At 38.5% G+C, this 23531-nt stretch overlaps 1 pseudogene; it reads left to right on the forward strand.

Annotated features, from left to right (window-relative positions):
• LOC131073578 (naringenin,2-oxoglutarate 3-dioxygenase-like) overlaps nt 1-21976 on the forward strand; it is a 42513-nt pseudogene extending 20537 nt beyond the window's left edge.
• Nucleotides 21977-23531: the final 1555 nt, after the last annotated feature.

The raw sequence follows: 23531 nt of genomic DNA on the forward strand, positions 1-23531 counted from the left end.
AAATAGTGTCTTAAGGGGTCATAGAACACCATATGACCCTTTAGAACACCATATGGTGTTGTTATGGATCATTGGTGTCCCGAGGGGTCATATTGCATCCTATGACCCCTTAGGACACCATGTGGTGTTGTTATGGGTCATATGGTATCTTAAGAGGTCATATGGTGCCCTAAGGGATCACAAGACACCATATGACCTCTTAGGAAACAATACAACCTCATATGACACCTAAGGGGTCATATGGTGGGCTAATTAAAATGATATATTATTTTTAAAGTTATGAATAGAACATCATACAATAGAACATCAGTAGTTTAGTTTTGATATAGCTAAGTTAGACCATTGTCAACATAAGAAAGACTACAAGCGAACAAACAATGAGGATTCGCTAAAAAGAAAGTGTAAGAGCTTGAACTAACCCTAAGAGTACTGCCTAAGTTCTAAAACATATGATGCTATTACATTTGCAAGGTTATAGGACTGATCTCGATTGTGACTATAGGAATTATAGAAGAAGAGAATGAGGGAGGGAGAGAAGAAGAGGAAGAGTGATGGGGTATGGAGGAAGGGAGAAGGGGGAGAGAGCGAGAGAGAGGGATGGGGTGTGGAGAGAGAGAGAGAGAGAGAGAGAGAGAGAGAGAGAGAGAGAGAGAGAGAGAGAGAGAGAGAGAGAGAGAGAGAGAAGAGAGAGAGAGAGAGAGAGAGAGAGAGAGAGAGAGAGAGAGAGAAGGATGGGGGAGGGAGAGGAAGAGAGATCAAATCTAGAACACAATATGACCCCTAACAATTTCTAAGGGGTCATAGGGTGTCCTAAGGGGTCATATGACACTATATTATCCCTTAGCACACCATAGGATCTATAACGACACCAAATAGTGTCCTAAGGGGTCATAGAACACCATATGGTGTTGTTATGGGTAATTGGTGTCCCAAGGGGTCATATGGCATACTATGACCCCTTAGGACACCATATGGTGTTGTTATGGGTCGTATGGTGTCTTAAGGGGTCATATGGTGTCCTAAGAGGGTCACAGGACACCATATGACTTCTTAGGAAACAATACGACCTCTAATGACACCTAAGGGGTCATATGGTGGGCTAATAAAATGATATATTATTTTTAAAGTTATGAATAGAACATCATACAATAGAACATTGGTAGTTTAGTTTTTTAGTTTTGATATAGATAAGTTAGACCATTATCTGCATAAGAGAGACTCCAAGCAAACAAACAATGAGGCTTCACTAAAAAGAAAGTGTAAGAGCTTGACCTAACCCTAAGAGTACTGCCTAAGTTCTAAAAAATATGATGCTATTAAATTTGCAAGGTTATAGGAATGATCTCGATTGTGACTATAGGAATTACAGAAGAAGAGAAAGAGGGAGGGAGAGAAGAAGAGAAAGAGGGAGGGAGAGAAGAAGAGAAAGAGGGATGGGGTATGGAGGAAGGGAGAAGGGGAGAGAGTGAGAGAGAGAGGGATGGGGTATGGAGGAAGGGAGAAGGGGGGGGGGGGGAGAGAGAGAGAGAGAGAGAGAGAGAGAGAGAGGGGGGGGGAGGGAGAGGAAGAGGAAGAGAGATCGAATCCAGGACACAATATGACCCCTAGCAACATCTAAGGGGTCATAGGGTGTCCTAAGGGGTCATATGACACTATATTATCCCTTAGCACACCATAGGACCTATAATGAAACCAAATAGTGTCTTAATGGGTCATAGAACACCATATGACCTTTTAGAACACCATATGGTGTCGTTATTGGTCATTGGTGTCCCGAGGGGTCATATGGCATCCTATGACCCCTTAGGACACCATATGATGTTGTTATGGGTCGTATGGTGTCTTAAGTGGTCATATGGTGTCGTATGGGGTCACAAGACACCATATGACCTCTTAGGAAACAATATGACCTCTAATGACACCTAAGGGGTCATATGGTGGGCTAATAAAATTATATATTAAATTTAAAGTTATGAATAGAACATCAGTAGTTTAGTTTTGATATAGCTAAGTTAGACCATTGGCGGCATAAGAGATACTCCAAGAAAACAAACAATGAGGATTTGCTAAAAAGCAAGTGTAATAGCTTGACCTAACCCTAAGAGTACTGCCTAAGTTCTAAAACATATGATGCTATTAAATTTGCAAGGTTATAGGACTGATCTCGATTGTGACTATAGGAATTACACACTTGATTTCTTTCATGGGCATGTACCATTCCAAGCCTTTTGACAAGTGATGATCATCATATATTACCACTGCCATGCATACAACAAACTTTAATTTCTTTAGGTGATAGGCGTTGTGTAACAACATGGGAACTCTTGCATACCCACCACTATCATTCTCTAAGACATCATCTGTGTTACTCTCCCTCTTTCTCTTCCTACCGATTGTTTCCTTCTGAAAAACAAATTGTAGGTACTCTGACTCATCATGTTGCTTTGTTGACACTATTTTCCACATCTGCTCTACTCATTAAAAACACATTCGAGAAGAATATTGTTGTAGGTTTCCTTGTTTGTCATTGTAATGCACCCATGGTTCAATTTCAAACCCTATTCTTCCTATTCAATATACACACGCAAATCCATCAATCAATTTTCTTAGGAGAGCATACATGATAAAAATCAAAGAGGAAGTTGCAAATAAGAAATAAATCCACTTACTTCTTGTGTGAGGGAAAAAGCGAGACTAGGTTATCATGCCCTAATCCTACCTTTTGACACACATTACGGAACACGAAAGAGCCTAGAGGTATCACACAATTGGCTACTTCTTTTTGTGAAAGAGAGAGCCATGGGCTACCTATTAGGATTTCTATTCCTTTGTTGTATTTGAAAGGTAAGATTATGCAAGTTCAATTCCTAACCCTAAAATGCAAGTATGAGCTAACAACAAGATTGCAGAATTGAACTTAAACAATGGAAAGCTGTAAACACAAGGATAAAACAAGAATGCAGATGCGTACCCGGAGTCAAAATTTGACTGAAAATGTTTGGGCGAGGGCGCGGGTGCCACTGTCCTGATTCTGTCTCGGAACTGCACCTGAAATTGTTGTTTTGCACTCTGGAAAATTGTCTGAAATGCTGTCTGTCAGGAGGACCAGGGCGCCCAGTGCCTCTGTCCCAGGGACCAAGGCACCCAACACCCCTGTCCTGATAGGACTAGGGCACCCCACGCCCCTATCCTGGTATTTTGCTCTGCAATTTGGTGTGGGGTGCTGTCTCGACCTGCTTTTTCCGGATCTGCAACCTGCGGCGTCGTCCGAGTCTCGAAACCTGCACTTATATCTGAAAAAGGTGTTTGGGCGGCTATATAGGGTTTTTCCTTAGTCAAACCCCCGCTTTGGTGATTTCCACCTCCACGAATAGCCAAGTTGTATTGTAAAAGTAATGTGTGTGCAGACCTTGTGTGTGTGCAAGATCTAAAATGCAAGCAAACTAGAGCAACCTAGAAAGTAAACCCTAATTGCTTGTTAATGATAATGTAAATGCTCTAAATCAAGATGCAAAGTGATCTAAAGCATGAATAAATGAGATATTGAAGCTTATGCAAAGACATGAAAACAACATGAAATCATACCCAACCCCCAAGGGAGGGGTACAAGCCAATCTTCAGTCGGTAATCTCCTATTGTTCTTCAATGTCTTCCAAGCCCTAAATGGATGAATGGAATTGATAAATGCTTGATAGAGGGATGTTGAATGTTGTTGAAGTCTTCAAAGATCTGCTCTTTCGCTGCATATGAGGTTCCTGAAAACAAAATTCCCATCCCTTCAAATGAAGAAAGAGAGCTCTTATGTATGAAACCCTAGGTCGCAATTTTGTCTTTTGGCCAACCTAGAGATTGAATCTCCCACCAATTTCTTGGGGTTAAGCTTTATTTTATGATTGGATCGTGCTCCTAAAATTTTGGGAAAAATGTCCGGGACCGTGTGCACTCCGGGCGCCACGGTCCCGACAACTTTTCACCAAATTTTCAGGGCCGTTAGATATGATGATTTTAGAGAGAATCCCGAAGTTACAGGTGATTTCGAGATGTTTTAACCCCCGAAATCAAGCCCCCAAGTTCAAATTAGGACTTAATTAGGGTTTTCGATTAGATGATGCATTGGAGGAATCACATGAAAAGGGGCACACTTTACTGAAAGGGCCCGACTTTATGATGTGAAGGATGATGAAATAGGACCTTAGACCTAATTAATTTGATTAATTAAGTGCTAAAGGGGAAATGTAATGCAAAATGCAACTGCGCCAAGGCGGGTGCTAAACTAGGTGTTAAATTGTACTGCTTTAGCAAGTGCGTACAATTTATGACATTACATTTAGCCCCCACTTTAGCGGTCATATGAGTCCTACGTGCATATGCAAGCTAAAGTATAGAATGTAAACATCATTTGAAAAAGGATATATCCATAAGTTGTCGGACGAAGCCCCCAGCGGTATCTACAGTACACAGTCAGGAACCGCACCCTACAAAACACACGTTAGATCACAAAATCACCTAATGCTTACTAAGAAAGGTGATGAAATTTGTGAGTAGCTATATGCCCCCCCCTATTTCGGCTTTCTTATTAGGGAGGTGAAACAGGGTAGCATGTTTACTTACGACAAATTGTGTAATAGAGTATTGATGAGGGGTGTTCACTAAAAAGGCTTCATCAGAGCACTTTTTGGAACATCCCGAGAGTAGGGGAATGAAAATACAATTCCTACACAACAAACGGTTTGAAAATCGCATCTCCCAAACTCAAGTTATGATGAAATGAGTGATAGAGGAAAATTAGGGTTTTGAAAGTAAATGTAAAAGAATGAAAGTATATACCTTTGAAAGTGACATTTGCATTTGTCACTTTGTTGATTCTGAGTATTGTCTATTGCAGCGAAGCCCACATAGCCATCATCATGCCTTCACGATGACCAGAGCATCCCACGAGGATTGAGATCCTGCGACAGGCCGTGATCGACGACGAGCCACTGGACGAGGTGAGTTGACTGAACGTTGACTTTTGATTTTCTGCATTTGACTTTTTGTGATCATTTGCGGGCCCTGGAACCCGACCGTGGGTCCCACACAAGGTGCCATGGACCCTGTGGGGCGCCATGGTCCCCTCAGGGCACCATGGTCCCTTCAGGGCGCCATGGTCCTTGACAGGGCGCCATGGTCCCAATCAGGACTTGGCGAGAGATGCCAGGGTTAGCATACGATGTTTGACAATTTGCATGAATGATTTTTGATGATTGAGTACTGATTATAGTTATGTTTTTGTGATGCAGGGTCTCCCATACATGAGAGAGCACACGGCGGGGCAGATTCTTCGCAGTTTGCGAGATCAGATTCCCCGACTTACTCAGGCAGAGAGAGACACATTGTCGATAGTAGGTTTGTGGTCTATGATTCTTATGCCAGCCATCCGATTTCATCCCGCGATGCTGATGGCACTCATGGAGCGATGGGACCCTGACACATGCATGTTCCAGCTTCCAATAGGGGAGATGACGGTGACACTTGAGGATGTGTACCGCATTCTTTGCCTACCGATCAGAGGAGCTACCGTGACATATGCAACCGATCGGTCAGTAGAGGATCATCAGAGGGAGCAGGTATATTGCATAGGGAGAGTCATATCGAGTGAGATGAGAGGTCGTATCATGGTCAGCTGGCTCTTACATCCTACAAGAGAGGTGCCCCTCATGAGACATCTTATGATAGCCATCATTGCACTAGCTGTCTGCCCTAACGGGCGAGGTACACACATGCATGGGGGTCTCACATGGTGCATCAGGACTATGGAGAGACACAGGAGAGTATATGCCTAGGGTCGGAGTATGCTTGCACATCTCTATCACGACCTTGAGGAGTATGTTTTCGAACAGGGTTGCAGCTTGATGACATGCACACTTCTGCAGGTGTGGATATTTGAGCACTTTACATGCACCAGGCCTGTCAGCTATCTGATGAGTACGGCTAGCGAGTGACCTAGGGTATTTGCTTATCCACTTACCAGCGAGTGGAGATTTGGAGATCTATTGTATTGGAGAGTGATAGTTGACAGATTGACAGCTGAGGTGATCATGTGGAGACCATATCTGCGGATGCACAGATGGGATGGGATGGAGAGACAGTTAGCATGCCTACAGAGGAACTGCCTACTGAGAGGACGATATCCCCACATCATAGTCCCATTCTACTTTGACCGAGTACGGAGGCAGTTTGGGCTAGAGCAGTGTGTTCCAGCCGATGTGCCCATCTACACTCGACACTCCCGAGTCCTTCCCAGACCCAGAGCAGTAGCGAGACCGACGATAGACGATATTGAGATCATAGTTATGGAGGGGTCCAACCAAGATGTGGTCACTGATTATGCTGCAGACCCCGGGGCACAACGCAGGTATCATTCCTGGTTTATGAGATCATACCCAGGGCCTATCTTTCCACCAAATCACCCGACAGGCCATCCAGGTCCATGGAGGCATGGAGATCGAGATGAGGATCAGGGATCCAGATCGAATGAGCCAGAGGAGGGAGAGGATCATGAGGAGGCAGGAGGTCCTGGTCTGCCTATAGGAGATCAGCCTAGTGCCGAGGAGGAGGAGGACGAGGATGACGACGAGGAGGAGAGAGATGATGATGAGGAGAACGAGGATACAGATGAGGATGGGGATGATGAGGAGGAGGAGGATAGAGATGATGAGGAGGGGTCAGATGCTGCTCCCCACCATTTAGGAGATGATACCATAGCCCTGGATCCTCCTCTTATTCCCCAAAAGGGGGAACACGAGGCGCTATGGAGACCTGCACCTATTGTGCACAGATCGCTCGAGCGTGGGGAGCCTAGTAGTTCCCAGTCACAGATGCTACCATATCACGATCCCTACTGGTGTGAGGGAGATCCAGGTATAGTAGGTTTATATTGATTGATTGATGTTTTGATGATATAAAATGGTACTAACACAAAATCTGTTCCACTGCTACAGCTAATGTGTAGGAGTGGCGCTCCTTGATCTAGCAAGCAGTGACAGATATCTCTACGATAGCGCAGATCCCTAGTTCCTCATAGGTTGCTTATAGACCTCAAGGGAACGCGGGTCGGGATGATGATTTGTTTTCTCCATTCTGAGTACAGGTAGAGATATGGAGGGAGAGAGAGTGAGCTCTATCAGAGGACCTTCAGCGAGCACAGCGTGATCTAGCAGCAGCTCAGGCCGAGGCTACCTTGTATCACGCTATCCTTATGGATAGGGATCGTAGGAGTTCCTCTCGGAGCCATTCACGATCTATATCACGGTATACGCCTATGGGTCCACCTGCACAACCGGATCAGGAGGGAGCATCTAGTCATCACTCTCTGGCCACTAGCCCTAGGGATAGAGGATGATTTTATGATGTAGGGTAGGTCATATTTTGGGTGTATAGGGACCTACCTTTGTATATTGGTCCACATATATATATATATACACATGCTTCTTTGTTTCAAACGTGTTATCTTTAATGCCTAAACAATGTGTATTGTGATTAAAGTTAATACATTTGGTAAATGTACATGTATGTTCCAAATTTAATTTCCATGTGATTGATTTCTCAATGCTCCATGATTAAATTGATACATGTGTGGCTTAATTAAAATATTTGATCAAGTACTATATTGATGATAAGGAAGAAAGTATGTATTAAGCCTACAAATCATATAACCAATGTGATTTAATTTGAATTTAAACACAACATGACATGATTCAACTTAACACATAAAAACATTGTATAATATGTCAACATAATGAAAATGTAAATCTTTTGTAATTTACTTAAATGAATTCAAGACAAACCATAAAGTAAAGACACATGCTTGTCAGGAACGAAGCAATATAGATTAAACAAAACATCATTTAATTCTATTTGCTCTAATCAAAGATATGTTAACATATTATCCAATTTTGAAGAAGTGAGAAAGGAAATAGATAAATGATAAGGAATGAGGCATTAAGCATAGTATCTACGCAAGTGCATAGTGTTTATAGGGTCTTTAAGAGGCATACCGTCTACATCCGCTATTTTGTAAGCACCTGATCCATAATCTTCAATAACGATATACGGTCCAAGCCAATTAGGACTGAATTTTCCCTTTTCTTTAGGTAAGGCATTCACATTGCGCTGATTCTCATAGAGCACTAAGTCACCCACTGAGAAGGAACGTTGAATAACCTTATCATTATAGCTTCATTGTAGAGTTTTGTGATACGCTTGAATATGCTCAAGAGCATTTATACGTTGTTCATCAAGCATCTCAAGCTGTTGAAGTCTTTGTTCTCTATAGGAGTCATCATCTATTATACCTTTGAGAGAAACTCTAAGTGATGGAATCTCTAATTCTAAAGGCATAATAGCATCAGCACCATAAACAAGATTATAAGGAGTAGTTCCCGTGGCAATTCGTACACTCGTTCGGTAGGCCCAAAGAGCATAGATTAGCTGAGTACTCCAATCCTTATCATGCTTGTTCACGGTTTTGCGAAGAATTTGTTCGATTATTTTATTGGATGATTCGGCTTGACCATTTGATTGAGGATAGTATGGTGTAGAAAATCGATGTTTAATATGATATTTCTCGAGGAATTGCTTCACGTCTTTATTCTTAAATGATGTCCCATTATCAGAGATTATAGTGGAAGGTATCCCAAATCGAGAAATAATGTTTTCTAGAAGAAATCGACAAATCACTTCGGCTGTAGTGGAGCGAAGAGGAACAGCTTCTACCCACTTTGTAAAGTAATCTGTTGCGGTTATAATGAAAATATGTCCTTGAGATGAAGGAGGGGAGATTTTACCAATAAGATCCAGCCCCCATGCAGAGAAAGGCCAAGAAGCTACCTGAGAACGGAGTTCTTGGGCAGAAGCATGAATCAAATTATTGTGTTGTTGACATTGATGACATTTCTTAACAAATGAAAAAGAATCCTGCTGCATAGTTTGCCAATAATATCCCATACGAAGTAATCTTTGAACCAAGGATTTACCTCCAAAATGCCCCCCACAGGCACCTGAATGCGCCTCTTCAAGAGCAATAGGGATTTCTGATTTGTTAAGACAGCGAAGGAGAAGACCGTTATAACCCCTTCGGTAAAGAACATTAGAAAGAATGATATACCTAGCAGACAACTTGCGAACTCTAGCCCTGGTGTTCCTATTAGCGGAATCAGGAAAGGTACCATCAGTCAAGTATCTTACGATATGTGAGTACCATTCATCTGAGTCTATGAAGTCGCAACATGTCACCAGGCTGGAATCATCTACAATAGCTGGAGAAGTAAGGTTGTGAATAACAAATTTAAGATCAACCACAGGGTCCTCTAAAGATACAAGAGAAGCCACACATGTCATTGCGTCCGCATGTCGATTATCTTTTCAAGGAACAGGTTCTATGGTGTAAGAATCAAATTTTTATAACAAAGAGATAGCAAGGTCTTTATATTGTGATAACTTGTCTTGTTTTGCTTGATACAGTCCTGTTACTTGTCTTATAATCAGTTGAGAATCTCCAAAAATATGTATGTGTTTTATATTCAGAGCTAAGGCTGCCTTTATTCCTGCTATAAGAGCCTCATACTCAGCAATGTTATTGGTACATAGGAAATTGAGACGATAAGATAAGGGAATAGACTTCTTTGTAGGAGAAATCAGAACAACACCTGCCCCCGATCCCATACGACACTTAGAGCCATCAAAATACAACTCCCAAGTTTCATCTTTCTCTATACAAAGAATGAAGTCGTCAGGAAAAGACTCAGGGTTAGGGAAGGAGAAAGGTGAAGGGGCCTCAACTAGGTGATCGGTCAATGCTTGCCCTTTAATTGCTCTTTGTGAAACAAATTTAAGGTCAAATTCAGTTAACATCATAACCCACTTAGCTAGGCGTCCTGATAAATCGGTTTTAGAGAAAAGATGCTTCAACGGATCAAACTTTACCATGACGTGGACTTCTAAGTTTAAGAGATAATGTCTCAATTTCTGAGTCGCAAACACCAAGACCAAGCATTGTCTTTCTATCGCAGAATATCGGGTCTCATAATCGAGTAAGGTACGACTTATATAATAAACCGGACACTCCTTACCATCTTTATCATGTTGTGCCAATAATGCTGCAAGAGCATGAGTGGAAGCAGCTGTATAAAGAAGGAAGGGCTGAGAAGGTTCGACCGGTCGAAGGATAGGAGGATTAGCCAGATACATTTTTAAATCTTCAAATGCTTGCTGACAATCTTCATTCCATTGAAAAGTGATATTTTTTTTGAGAAGTTGAGTAAAAGGAAAGGTACGATCCGCAAGTTGAGATACGAACCTACGAATAGCTTGAATCTTTCCTTGTAAGCTTTTGAGTTGAGACACATTTCTAGGAGGTGGCATGTTGACAATAGCATCTATTTTCTTAGTATCCACCTCAATCCCACGATGCGAAACTATGAATCCTAATAGTTTTCCACTATCCACACCAAAAACACATTTTCGGGGATTCAAGCGCATGTGATATTTATGAATCCTTTCAAATATTTGACGAAGGATCTTAATATGATCTATGCGAAGAATGGATTTGGCTAAAACATCATCAACATAGTCTTCTAAAATCTTATGCATGTAATCGTGAAAGATAAGGGTCATCGCTCGTTGATAAGTTGTACCGGCGTTTTTAAGTCCAAAAGGCATCATTATCCAACAAAACGTACCCCAAGGAGTGGTGAAAGCGGTTTTGAATCGATCTTGAGGGTTAATGAAAATTTGATTGTATCCTGAAAAACCATCCATGAAGGATAACAAGGCATGTCCTGCCGTAGAATCAACTATCATGTCAATGTTTGGAAGAGGGAAATCATCTTTTAAAGAAGCCTTATTTAAATCTCAGAAATCGGTACACATTCTTATTTTATTATCTGGTTTAGCCACAACGACAATATTTGAAATCCATGGGGAGTAATCAATAGGGCGGATAAATCCAGCCTCCAATAACTTTTCAATCTCAGCCTTAACAAGCAGAGCCACCTTAGGATTCATTTTTTGAATCTTTTGTTTCACGGGCTTAGCATCAGGGACTAAGACAATATTATGAGTAAAAATCTTAGGATCTATACCAGGCATGTCAGATTATGTCCAAGCAAAGATCTCGGGGAATTCATGCAATAAATCTTCATATTGTTTTTGTTCCTCTTCATCCAAACATTTTCCAATTTTAATAACTTTTTCTTCATTGCAAGGATCCATCTTAACATTAGTAGTGTCACTTATGAGAAGATTACTTTGTTGAGGAGTATCCTTTAACTGAGGGAATTCTTTCACAATCTCATCATTATCAATCTCTTTTCCAAAATAGGCCTCAGTGTTCAAACAATAAGGGAGTCCCCTATTGTGATGATAACAAGGAAGAGTATCATATGCTCCTAAAAACTCAGCTAAAGCATCATTGGTAGGAAAAACATCAAAAGCACAAGCACACGAAGGATCCTCATCAATGTACTTAGGGTGTTGCATTGATAGAGATGTAGAAATAGCATTAACACTAATACATGGTCTCTTAGAAGCTTTAGTACGCTTGCAGGGATTATAGCCAAGTCCAAAGGCATAATTGTGAAGATTATTCTCTAGAGGAACTTTTATCCCTTGTTCGTGAGCACCACAACCATTTCCATGATACCCATGCTTAGCAAAAATGCGAAAACCATGACCATAACGATCAGCCATTTCAGAAAGAGAAGGCGGTTTTTCATAAGACAAAGAATCAAACTCTTCAGCATTAGAGGTGTGAGGAGAAGAAGTTTGGGAAGTGGCCACAAAATTATTGCTCATAGGCTTAGGTAATGTTGATTGATTTTTAGCTTCTTCCTTCTTTTCAACTTTAAGCTCTCTAGAAGGAACCTTATATTCACCTACAAAGGTGGGATTAAAATCAAGGGATCCCCAATCGTCGTCTGCAAGAACCTTCTCAGGATCAAAATCCTTCTTATGTGTAGTTTCAAGTCGAGAAGAGTCTTCTTCAGGAGCTCCAGACTCATCCAAAGAATTTTGATCATCAGAGAGTGAGGATTCATCGATAGGTATTTTGTTTAAAGAGTCATCACTAGACGAGGATGGCTTAGAAGAACCCCCTTTGGAAGTAGATGTTTGTAAACAAGCTTGGAAATTAGTATCACCTATCAAGGTATATGTCTTATTGTTATAGATAAATTTAACTTGTCTGTGCAATGTAGAGGGGACAGCTTGCATACTGTGAATCCAAGGTCTCCCTAATAACAAGTTGTATGTTATATTTCCCGACATAACATGGATAGGAGTAGGCAAAGTAACAGGCCCCACTGTGATGGGTAAGGTGATAGTACCTAATGAAGTTTTAGCCACATTATCAAAGCCTCGAATAGGACGAGAGTCCGGCTCAATTAGGGATGTATCCACATTCATCTTATGCAAAAGATTAGTGCTACACACATTAAGACCAGAGCCATTATCTACTAGTGTTTGTCTTATAGAAATGTCTTTCATGATAACCACAATCATCAAGGGATCATATTGATGTTGAATTTCACTAGTAGGCAACTCATCTTGGGTAAACACAATTTGAGCTTTAGGATTCATCACAGAGTTAACCAAAGATGCTATATTACTAGATGTCTTCGGTGGAGGAACATTCAAATCTTTCAAGGCATCTTGTAACATTCCATGATGAGCGGAAGAAGTTTGAATCAAATCCCAAAGGGATATCTTAGCAGGGGTAACTTTAAGTTGTTCTATGAGATCATATTCCTTACTAAGAACTTGTGAAATATGTGGAGCTTGCGGAAGAATTGGTTGAGGATTCGGAGGAGAAATTGGAATAACAGGAGGAGGACTAGGCTGCCTATTATTTCTGGTATGATAAGTATGGGCAACCGCATGATAACTCTCTCTAGTTATTTGCTTGGCATAACTATAAGGACTTATAGGTTTTCTTCCTTGCACAATGATGATTGGTTTATTCGGAGTACGAAAGGAATCATGATCATACCCTCCCTGGACAGTAAGGAGAGGTGATTTAGGAACTTGAAAGGTGGGAGAAGGATAAGCACCTTGGACTTCAAAGAGAGGCTTTTTATGCTCATTCAAGTTTATCATGTTAACCAATTTAGAAGTCTTGTTCTTGTTTAAAGATTTCGATAAAGCCACAAAGTCATCAAGAGCATCATCCAACAAAGCATGATCATATCTATGAAAAGGTTTATCTTTTGATTCAAAAGGAGACATCTCCTCATAGAGGGGATTATTGAAAACAACCATGTTACTAGATTCAGTGGAAGAGTTGATAGGAATGTACCCTTGAGAGGACTCATTCAACTTATCTTTCTCATCACAATGAAATGGCATAGTAACAAGGTTTATGAGTTTTTGGTAAAATGAAGGTTTGGCATCTTTAGGGTTCAAAAACTCATCTAAAGCTTCATCTAATTCATCTTGGCTATACTCATAATAATCATCATAAGCATGAACATTTTGTAAATAAAAGTCTGACATTTTGAAATAAAAGTTGCATGAAAATTAAACACACAATGCAAAGAAACACACTCTTTTTTTTTTTTTTTTTCTCTTTTTAATGAAAATGAAATGAAAACACACTAAATCTAGATCTAGATCTAACAAATGCAATGCAAGAAGAAGCAATGATAGATTCACGTCGGGTTCACCAAAATGTGTGAGGGAAAAAGCGAGACTAGGTTATCATGCCCTAATCCTACCTTTTGACACACATTACGGAATACGAAAGAGCCTAGAGGTATCACACAATTGGCTACTTCTTTTTGTGAAAGAGAGAGCCACGGGCTACCTATTAGGATTTCTATTCCTTTGTTGTATTTGAAAGGTAAGATTATGCAAGTTCAATTCCTAACCCTAAAATGCAAGTATGAGCTAACAATAAGATTGCAGAATTGAACTTAAACAATGGAAAGCTGTAAACACAAGGATAAAAAAAGAATGTAGATGCGTACCCAAAGTCAAAATTTGACTGAAAATGTTCGGGACAGGGGCGCGGGCGCCACTGTCCTGATTCTGTCCCGGAACTACACCTGAAACTGTTGTTTTGCACTCTGGAAAACCGTCTGAAATGCTGTCTGTCAGGAGGACCAGGGCGCCCAGTGCCTCTGTCCCAAGGACCAGGGTGCCTAGCGCCCCTGTCCTGATAGGACCAGGGTGCCCCACACCCCTTTCCTGGTATTCTGCTCTGCAATTTGGTGTGGGGTGCTGTCTCGACCTGCTTTTTCTGGATCTGCAACCCGCGGTGTCGTCCGAGTCTCGAAACCTGCACTTATATCTGAAAAAGGTGTTTGGGCAGCTATATAGGGTTTTTCCTTAGTCAAACCCCCGCTTCGGTGATTTCCACCTCCACGAATAGCCAAGTTGTATTGTAAAAGTAATGTGTGTGCAGACCTTGTGTGTGTGCAAGATCTAAAATGCAAGTAAGCAAACTAGAGCAACCTAGAAAGTAAACCCTAATTGCTTGTTAATGATAATGTAAATGCTCTAAATCAAGATGCAAAGTGATCTAAAGCATGAATAAATGAGATATTGAAGCTTATGCAAAGACATGAAAACAACATGAAATCATACCCAACCCCCAAGGGAGGGGTACAAGCCAATCTTCAGTCGGTAATCTCCTATTGTTCTTCAATGTCTTCCAAGCCCTAAATGGATGAATGGAATTGATAAATGCTTGATAGAGGGATGTTGAATGTTGTTGAAGTCTTCAAAGATCTGCTCTTTCGCTGCATATGAGGTTCCTGAAAACAAAATTCCCATCCCTTCAAATGAAGAAAGAGAGCTCTTATGTATGAAACCCTAGGTCGCAATTTCGTCTTTTGGCTGACCTAGAGATTGAATCTCCTGCCAATTTCTTGGGGTTAAGCTTTATTTTATGATTGGATCGCGCTCCTAAAATTTTGGGAAAAATGTCTGGGACCGTGTGCACTCCGGGCACCACGGTCCCGACAACTTTTCACCAAATTTTCAGGGCCATCAGATATGATGATTTTAGAGAGAATCCCGAAGTTACAGGTGATTTCGAGATGTTGTGACCCCCGAAATCAAGCCCCCAAGTTCAAAATAGGACTTAATTAGGGTTTTCGATTAGATGATGCATTGGAGGAATCACATGAAAAGGGGCACACTTTACTGAAAGGGCCCGACTTTATGATGTGAAGGATGATGAAATAGGACCTTAGACCTAATTAATTTGATTAATTAAGTGCTAAAGGGGAAATGTAATGCAAAATGCAACTGCGCCAAGGCGGGTGCTAAACTAGGTGTTAAATTGTACTACTTTAGCAAGTGCCTACAATTTATGACGTTACACTTCTATAGAAGTGCAGACACAGTTGCAGTGGAATATGGATGGAGGGAGGGAGAGAAGAAGAGAAATAGGGATGAGGTATGGAAGAAGGGTGAAGGGGAGAGAGTGAGAGAGAGAGGGATGGGCTATGGAGGAAGGGAGAAGGGGAGAGGGGGAGAGAGGGAGAGAGAGAGAGAGAGAGAGAGAGAGAGAGAGAGAGAGAGAGAGAGAGAGAGGGAGAGAGGCACCTTGTATGTGTTTGAGAGGGGGAGACAATACACTTATATGTGTATATATATACTTAATATATTATATATTATTATATACATATATATATATTATATATTATATGTATATACACATATTATATATACAATATCATATTATACACACGCCCAAAATTTAAACAATAGCACGTACTGTTTATAGTAAAAAGAGCGTGTACACGTTGTTTATAGTAAAAAGAGCATGTACGCGCTTCTTATACCATAAGTACCCCTTACACACTTTTTGTACCACAAGTACCCCGTACGCGCTTTTGACTATTTAGGCTTGGATGACAAAGCTACGGTTTGGAAGTTTGATTTCCCTCCATTTCTCTCATTTTTGATGTGTTTTATTTTATCAACTTGGTTTATCGACTTTGTCATCATCAAGTTTACACTTCATCAAGTGGGAATTTCTAAAATTGCCACCATATTTTCACCCATCTTCTGAGCTTTCTAACCATATAATTTTTTTAAAATTTGAAGAACAATAACATATTATTATTGAATTTCTTTTACCAGTGTCTCCATAGTTCTCACAGACATAGGTGCACCATTTTTTTAATAAATTTTGATATACTTATCCAAATTTTAAAAAACTTTATATATTATTGTAGTGCAGTTGATTCTTTACAATTTAAAAAAAATAAAATTGTATTTTCGATTTGTTTATTGCAACTTATGCTTCATGCACAAACAAGTACCTAATTTTTAGGATGTGCTCGATTGGAAAAATCATACAAAAAAATTACTCAACAAAAAATTACAAAAAAATACACATCTTCTAGTGATCACTCTTAACTATCTTTTTGCCATAGGATTTGTCAAAATACTAAATCTAACTATGACTTTTTTGATGCGCACGTCAGACACTATGTTATGTTTTTCAAAAAAAATCAGGGTCTATTTTTCATGCATGAAGTATTTGACCCCCTTAATCTTATCAAATTTTGAAAAAGTTTAGTAGTTTGGAAACTATATTCAAAGTACTACAATATTTGTTGTTCGATTATCTTCATATCTTGAGTGGATGACTTTCAAATTTTGCCTCCAAGTTCAGGTTCACCTGATTTCAAAAAAATAGTGTCCACTTATACCCCCCTTTTTTACCACCATCTTTGTGCACTTACCCATACATCAAACTTCCAACAAGTCTCCTATATATGATTGAATCAATATTGTACTCTTTATCTTCTTTGCTAAGCTTTGTACCTGTTGCTATAGGAGTAGATCTTGGTTTGCAATTTATCATTCTAAACTTCTTCAATACATCCTTTGCATACTTAGTTTGACAAATGAAAATCCTTTTATTATTTTGTATAACTTCAATTCCAAGAAAGTACCTCATTAATCTCAAATTCCTTTTTCATTTCTATTTTAAACTCATCAATAGATAAACTTCTAGTAAAGATCAAATCATCAACATATAAACAAACAATTAGCATCTAACCTTGTTTGTTGTCCTTCGTGTATAATGTGGGTTCATTGCTGCTTCTGCTGAATCCATTACTCACCATGTATGCATCAATCCGACTGTACCATGCTCTAGGTACTTTCTTTATTCCATAGAGTGCCCTTTTTAGCCTATATACCTTATCTTCTTGCCCATTTTTCTCATATCTTGGTGGGTGTTGTACATAAACTTCTTCTTCTAGAAAACCATTTAAGAAAGTTGATTTGACATCCATTTGGTAGACTTTCCACTTACTTTGAGCTATTGTAGCTAATACCAGTCTAACTGTATCAAGTATTGCAACGGGTGCGAATGTTTCATTATAATCTACTCCATATTGTTGTGCAAATCCCTTGGCTACTAACCTTGCCTTGTGCTTTTCTATATCTCCATTTGCATTAAATTTGGTCTTGTAAACCTATTTTACACCTATGCATTTTTTTCCCTTTAGAAAATCTACATATTCCCATGTGTCATTCTTTTCTATTGATTCTATTTCTTCATTCATTGCTTTAACCCAACATTCTTCTTTAATTGCATCTTCAAAATATGTAGGATCATGAGCAAATAAAGCAAAAATTGATTGCAAATCTATTCCAACTCCTTGATCATAAATTTCTTGTAAATTTCTTATTTTCTTACTTCTATTTCTTGATCTTAATGATGCAAGAGTAGGATTAGAGTCATTACTTACTTGTGAGTTAGGAGAGGAATGACTTGAAGATTCATCTTATTCAAGATCCCTTGCTGAATTATCTCCTTGTGGACTACTTGATGATGTTCCTTCTTGTTCATGCAATTGATCTCCTTGGCTTCCTTGTTCTTTTCCTTCTTCTTCATCATAAGGTATTGTTATAGTACCTAAAATTGTTTTGTCTATACTTCCATCCCAAGATTCTTCTTCTTTAATGACAACATCTCTACTAATGAAAACCTTCCTAGTGATGGGATTAAACAACTTATATGCTTTGGACTAGCAGGTTGATTAATTATTAGAGCAGGTTTCTGAATTGACAGTGGTGCATAGGGAATAATAGTCGCTCGGTTGGCATGTTACGTATAGAATCGATAAAATGGCCCTACTATTGCCCTCCACCATAGAAAATCTATAGTTCAAGTAGGTACATGACACTCAAAATGTCATGCTAAACAGCATGGAGGTTCAAGTCCTCTTCAAGGCAGACATATTAGAATGTCTATTAAATGAGCAATTCAATTGATATTATAATTATAATATCAACAAATTGTAATATTGACAAATTGAATTGAAATAATATCAGTTTTATTTTCTTTTTTGATACAGGCTAAAATACTCAAAATTATTGTTTTCAAAGTCTTGCAAAATTCGGACCGATCGAATTTGAACAAATAATAGGAATCTATAGAATCCAATGAAAGATTATTTCTTCGGAATAAAAAAGAAAGAGTAAACATAGTAGAGAATATTTCATCAAGTTCAAGCGAACTGACTTGGTTCATATTTATTACTATGCTTACTCTTACATCATCGTAATATCAATTTATATTGAAATGAAAGATCTAGGCTTTTTTATAGGACGTAGAGAATCAGGCCTTCTGTACCACAATAAAGATGCATTTCTCACCTTTATCATCCAACTTACTCCTTATTTCCTTAGGCACATGTGCAAATGCAACACATCCAAAAAATTTGAAATGAGATACAGAATGAGACTTACCACTCCATGCTTGTTGTGGAACCTTGTCTTTCACACTTTTTGTTGGACTCTTGTTTAATATATATACTACACAAACTACTGCTTCAACCCAGTATTCATTTGGTAATTCTTTTCCTTCAACATACTCCTTGCCATTTCCATTATTGTTCTATTCTTTCTCTCTGCAACACCATTTTGTTGAGGTGTGTAACTCATAGTGAATTGTTTCTTTATTCTATGATACTTGCAATAATCTAAGAACTCATTTGATTTGTATACTCCACCTCTATTTGATCTCAATACCTTGATGGGTAGGTCACTTTGCTTCTCAACCAATGCTCTAAACTCTTTGAATTTTCCAAATTCTTTTGATTTGTACTTAAGGAAACAAACCCGTATTTTTCTACTAAAATCATCAATAAAAGTTAAGAAATAAATGCTCCCCCCTAATGATGGTGTTTGCATTGGACCATATATATCTGTATGCACAATCTCTAAAGGTTTCCATGCTCTATATGACATCCCTTTTGCAAATTTATCTCTATTTTGTTTAGCCAAAATACAACTATTACATGAATTTAATGGCTCTTTAATTAGGGGCAATCTTGTTACCATTTTCTTTTGCTGCAATAAGGATAATCCTTTGAAGTGAATATGTCCATACCTCAAGTGCCATACCCATGCTTGATCCAAATAAGTTGTCTTGAAATTTGCTTCAACATCTCCAACCTTTTCGCTCTTCATTCAAAGTGGGTAGATTCTATTTCTTGTCATTTCAATCCTTGCAATCACTGTGTTACTAGGAGATTTATCAAATATAGTACACACGTTGTTCTCAAAGATAACCTTATAACCTTTTGAACAAGTTGATCCACACTTATGAGATTATGTTTCAAACCCGGTACATAATAAACATCAGGAATAGTCCTCTTACCAAAATTTGTCATCACATTGATTGTACCTTTTCCCATTACTTCCACTGTGTCATTATTACCCAATTTCACTTCTGATTTAATTGAACTATCCAAGTAATCAAATAAATCTCTATTTCATATCATGTGATTGCTACACCTGCTATCTAGAAACCAAGAATCACTTGGACTTTCTTGTTCTACATGACATGTAATAAACAATGTTTCTGAACTATTTTCAGAAAAAAAATTACATTTTGCTTTCCTATATCAACTTGTTTCTTTCGACATTCACTAGCAAAGTGTCCATACTTCTTGCAGTAGTAATATTGAATATTGGACTTATCATACCTTTGGGATGATTGATTATTGCTACGTCCTCTTGTGTTGAAACTTTGATTTCTCCTTCCTCATGGTTCAGGACTTCTTCTTTCCTCTCTTTGAAAATTGTCTCTTCCTCTTCCTCTAAATCTTGAATTTCCTCTACCTCTGCCTCTGCCAAATGTCATTTATGACTTAAAGGCATTCTCCAATGAAGAATTATTATTCCTATTCAACCTGTATTCATGATTGTATAATGATCCAAACAACTCATCTATAGACAATTTTGACAAGTCTTTACATTCTTCAATTGCAACCACAATAGTATCAAACTTGCTCGGCAAACTTCTAAGAATCTTTTCTATGACTTTTTGATCTATTAACTCGTCACCATTTAATCTAACTTGATTAACCACATTCATAACTTGAACTGAAAATTGTTCTACTGAATCATATTCTTTCATTTGAATATTTTCAAAATCCCTTCTAAGTGCTTGCAACTTTGCTACTGTAACCTTACTTGTTCTTTGGTATGTTGTCTCTAATATTTTTGATGATTTCTTAGCTGAAGTAACTCCATTAATTCTAACAAGAACAATATCATCCATACCTTGTTGAATAATTTTTAAGGCCCTTATGTCCTTCTTCCTATTCTCCTCAAGCTTATTCTTTTCATCTATGGTTAATGATGCCTCATTTTATGGTTCTACAAATCCTTTCTCTACTATATCCAACAATTCTTGAGAATGAAACAATGTATTCATTATTATTGCCCAAGTATCATAATTTTTACCAGTAAGAAGTGGAATAAGGGGCTGAAAATAGTTAATACCTGATTCCATACCTGCTAACAACTTTAGCTACAATCTTTTTCCCAAACCATTGTGTGATCTGCTCCTTCTGCAAAATCTTTTGAGTCGGTTTCAACTCTCAATCTTGGCTCTTAACTTTGTTATTAAAGCTGATTAACGATCTTCTTGAAAACCGATCTCCTCTTAGTTGTACGGTCTTCCTCAATGACTAGGCGATCTCCTCAAACTGATGTTTCCCAAGGTTGCGACCTTTCTGCTAATTATTGTTTCTTTTACAGACCTTCTGTTTGGGCGGCGGTCTTCAAAAAAACTTCAATCTCTTTCTTGATTCACCTCTCTTTAATAACTTTGTCATAATTCTGAAATGGGTGACAAACCATGCTCTAATACCACTATGAAGTGGGCACATGCATTAATGAAATAGAACAAATTTCTACGCAAGTGTACTATTGTACATGAACCGAACAATGTTTTTTATTGCTTACAAGAATGGGTTACATCGCCTCTATTTATAGAGGTTTGCAAAGAATGATCTAGAATTACCGTCATAGGAGATATTTCTAGATTTGCCATTAATGTTGGGTGGTGGTGGAAGAAAATAGACTATGGTAGGTGATAGAGACTATCTAGATGATGATAGAAATTACTAGAGTGTTCTATCAAACTTGAGATGACGCTGGGACTAAAGAGGCGCACAGATCCAGGGACCATAACTTTGTTGCTCCAAGATAAAGTTGGCGGTTTGCAATTCACCAAAGATGATGGCAAAACTTGGGTGATTGTGGAACCCATTGATGGGGCATTTGTGGTGAATTTGAGAGACCGAATGCATGTAAGTGTTAATTTTCTTGCCTCTTCTTCCTCATCTTCTTGAATTCGCCCTCTTTCTTGCCATTCATGTTTTTTATCAAGTGATTGATTGTGTAGGTGTTAAGAAATGGTATTTTCAAGAGCATAGATCATCGAGTAGTGGTGAATTCAATCACAACACGATTGTCCATTGTAGCTTTCCACAATCCAAACCTTAATTCTATGCTTTATCCACTGGATGGACTGGTTGATGATGAGCATCCAAATAAGTTTCAACGTTATATCTACAAAGAGTTTTATGCTAGGAAAATGACCAAACATATTCAGGAGAGAGAGGAAAAACTATCGAGGAAGAAGGAAAATTGTGGTGAGGATAATGGAATAATTTAATCACTCTAGACAAAGAGGACTATTATCTATGAACCTCAATCCATAGTCAAAATTATTGAATTTTATTGTAATAATATGTATTAGCATTAAGATTTGGGATTTTAATGTGATTACATGTATTTATTGTATTCCTCCTACTTATTTCTAACTCCACTATTGAATGTGATAATAATACTGGACAACAACTTTTCTCCATTCAAATTGAGTCTAAAGCATCATATCATGATTCTAACATATGGTCTAATATATTCCTTACATAAAAGGGTATACAAAGGAATAAAGTGCACATTGTCTTTACTCTTACATACATTTTCACAATATATGAATTATATTGTATAATCCAATTTATAAAATAGGGTTAAGTTAGTGCTAGAGATTGTTGGTCATTGTTGATGTTAGGATATGTTGTTGTCATTGATGTCAACATATTCCTATGATTTGTTCTGGTGTGTTTGGGAAGATCTTATGATCCGGTTTTGCAGTTTTGTTTTGTTGATCATTGTTTTACAAAGTTCAGTATTTCTTCCGATATATTCTGGTGTGATCAGACCTTGTGATGAGATTTTGGAATATTGTTTTGGATGATCTTGTGCATCATCATTTCAGATGGATCATGATTTGGTGCTCCGCAAGTTATCTTTCATCTTGACAGTTGTTGATTGGTTGTGTTCTTGAGCTTTCAGACATTGACAGATGAAGATTTGATTAGTGGTGTTGGCATAGCTATTCCTGATGATTCTGACATGCTTGCTAGTGTTTCCTAGTCATGTCCTATTTGTTTTGATGATCCATATTGATCGTTGAGTGATTTTTTGGTGGTTTTAATGAGCCAGTGATGATTTTTGTGTTATGCAGTATTTTTGGTGGTGTAGCGTGTTGCAATTGATCTTGGCGTGATTTCCAATGGAGTTGAGTGTTTTGTAATTTGATTTAGGTCCATGTTATGTCATGTAAATAATTATATTGGTCTGGTGGCTGATATCTATATCCTGTGATATAATTTTGTAATTGTGAGTTGAGGGTTTAGCTGACCTTGTTATCAAGGTTGATGATTTCCGTATATAGGTGATATTGTCATTTAATTTAGTAGTTGAGGTAGTGTCTGCATTATCAAAGAGTGGTATATGTGTGATCAAGTGATTCATCCTTTAGTGTTATGATTGAGGAGAGATTGGTGTTGTTGAGCAAATAACTGTGCTTAACCGGAACTGTAATCAGGCATTTGGAGATGCTATTCTTTCAATTTATTTCTTCCAAATTGTAGTCGGAATCTTATTGTAATTCAGTGAGACTTCCCTGAGGGTTGTATCCTTTTCAGCCATTATCTTTTGAGAAGTGATCTCTAGACAGTGTGACTAAATGCATGTGCATTCCACATTATAATATTTTCACATACTACTGTAGAGTATCATCTTACTATGGGTAGGTTCCCACTGTGGTTTTTTCCTTAATCGGGTTTTCCACATCAAAATCTTGGTGTTGTGTGTTGTGCCATTAATTTTCTTATCTTTATTATTGCTACAATTTATTAGATCTATTTTTGTGGTTAAGTTTG

The sequence above is a fragment of the Cryptomeria japonica genome, chromosome 11 (assembly GCF_030272615.1).
Source record: "Cryptomeria japonica chromosome 11, Sugi_1.0, whole genome shotgun sequence".
NCBI classification, from domain to species: Eukaryota; Viridiplantae; Streptophyta; class Pinopsida; order Cupressales; family Cupressaceae; genus Cryptomeria; species Cryptomeria japonica.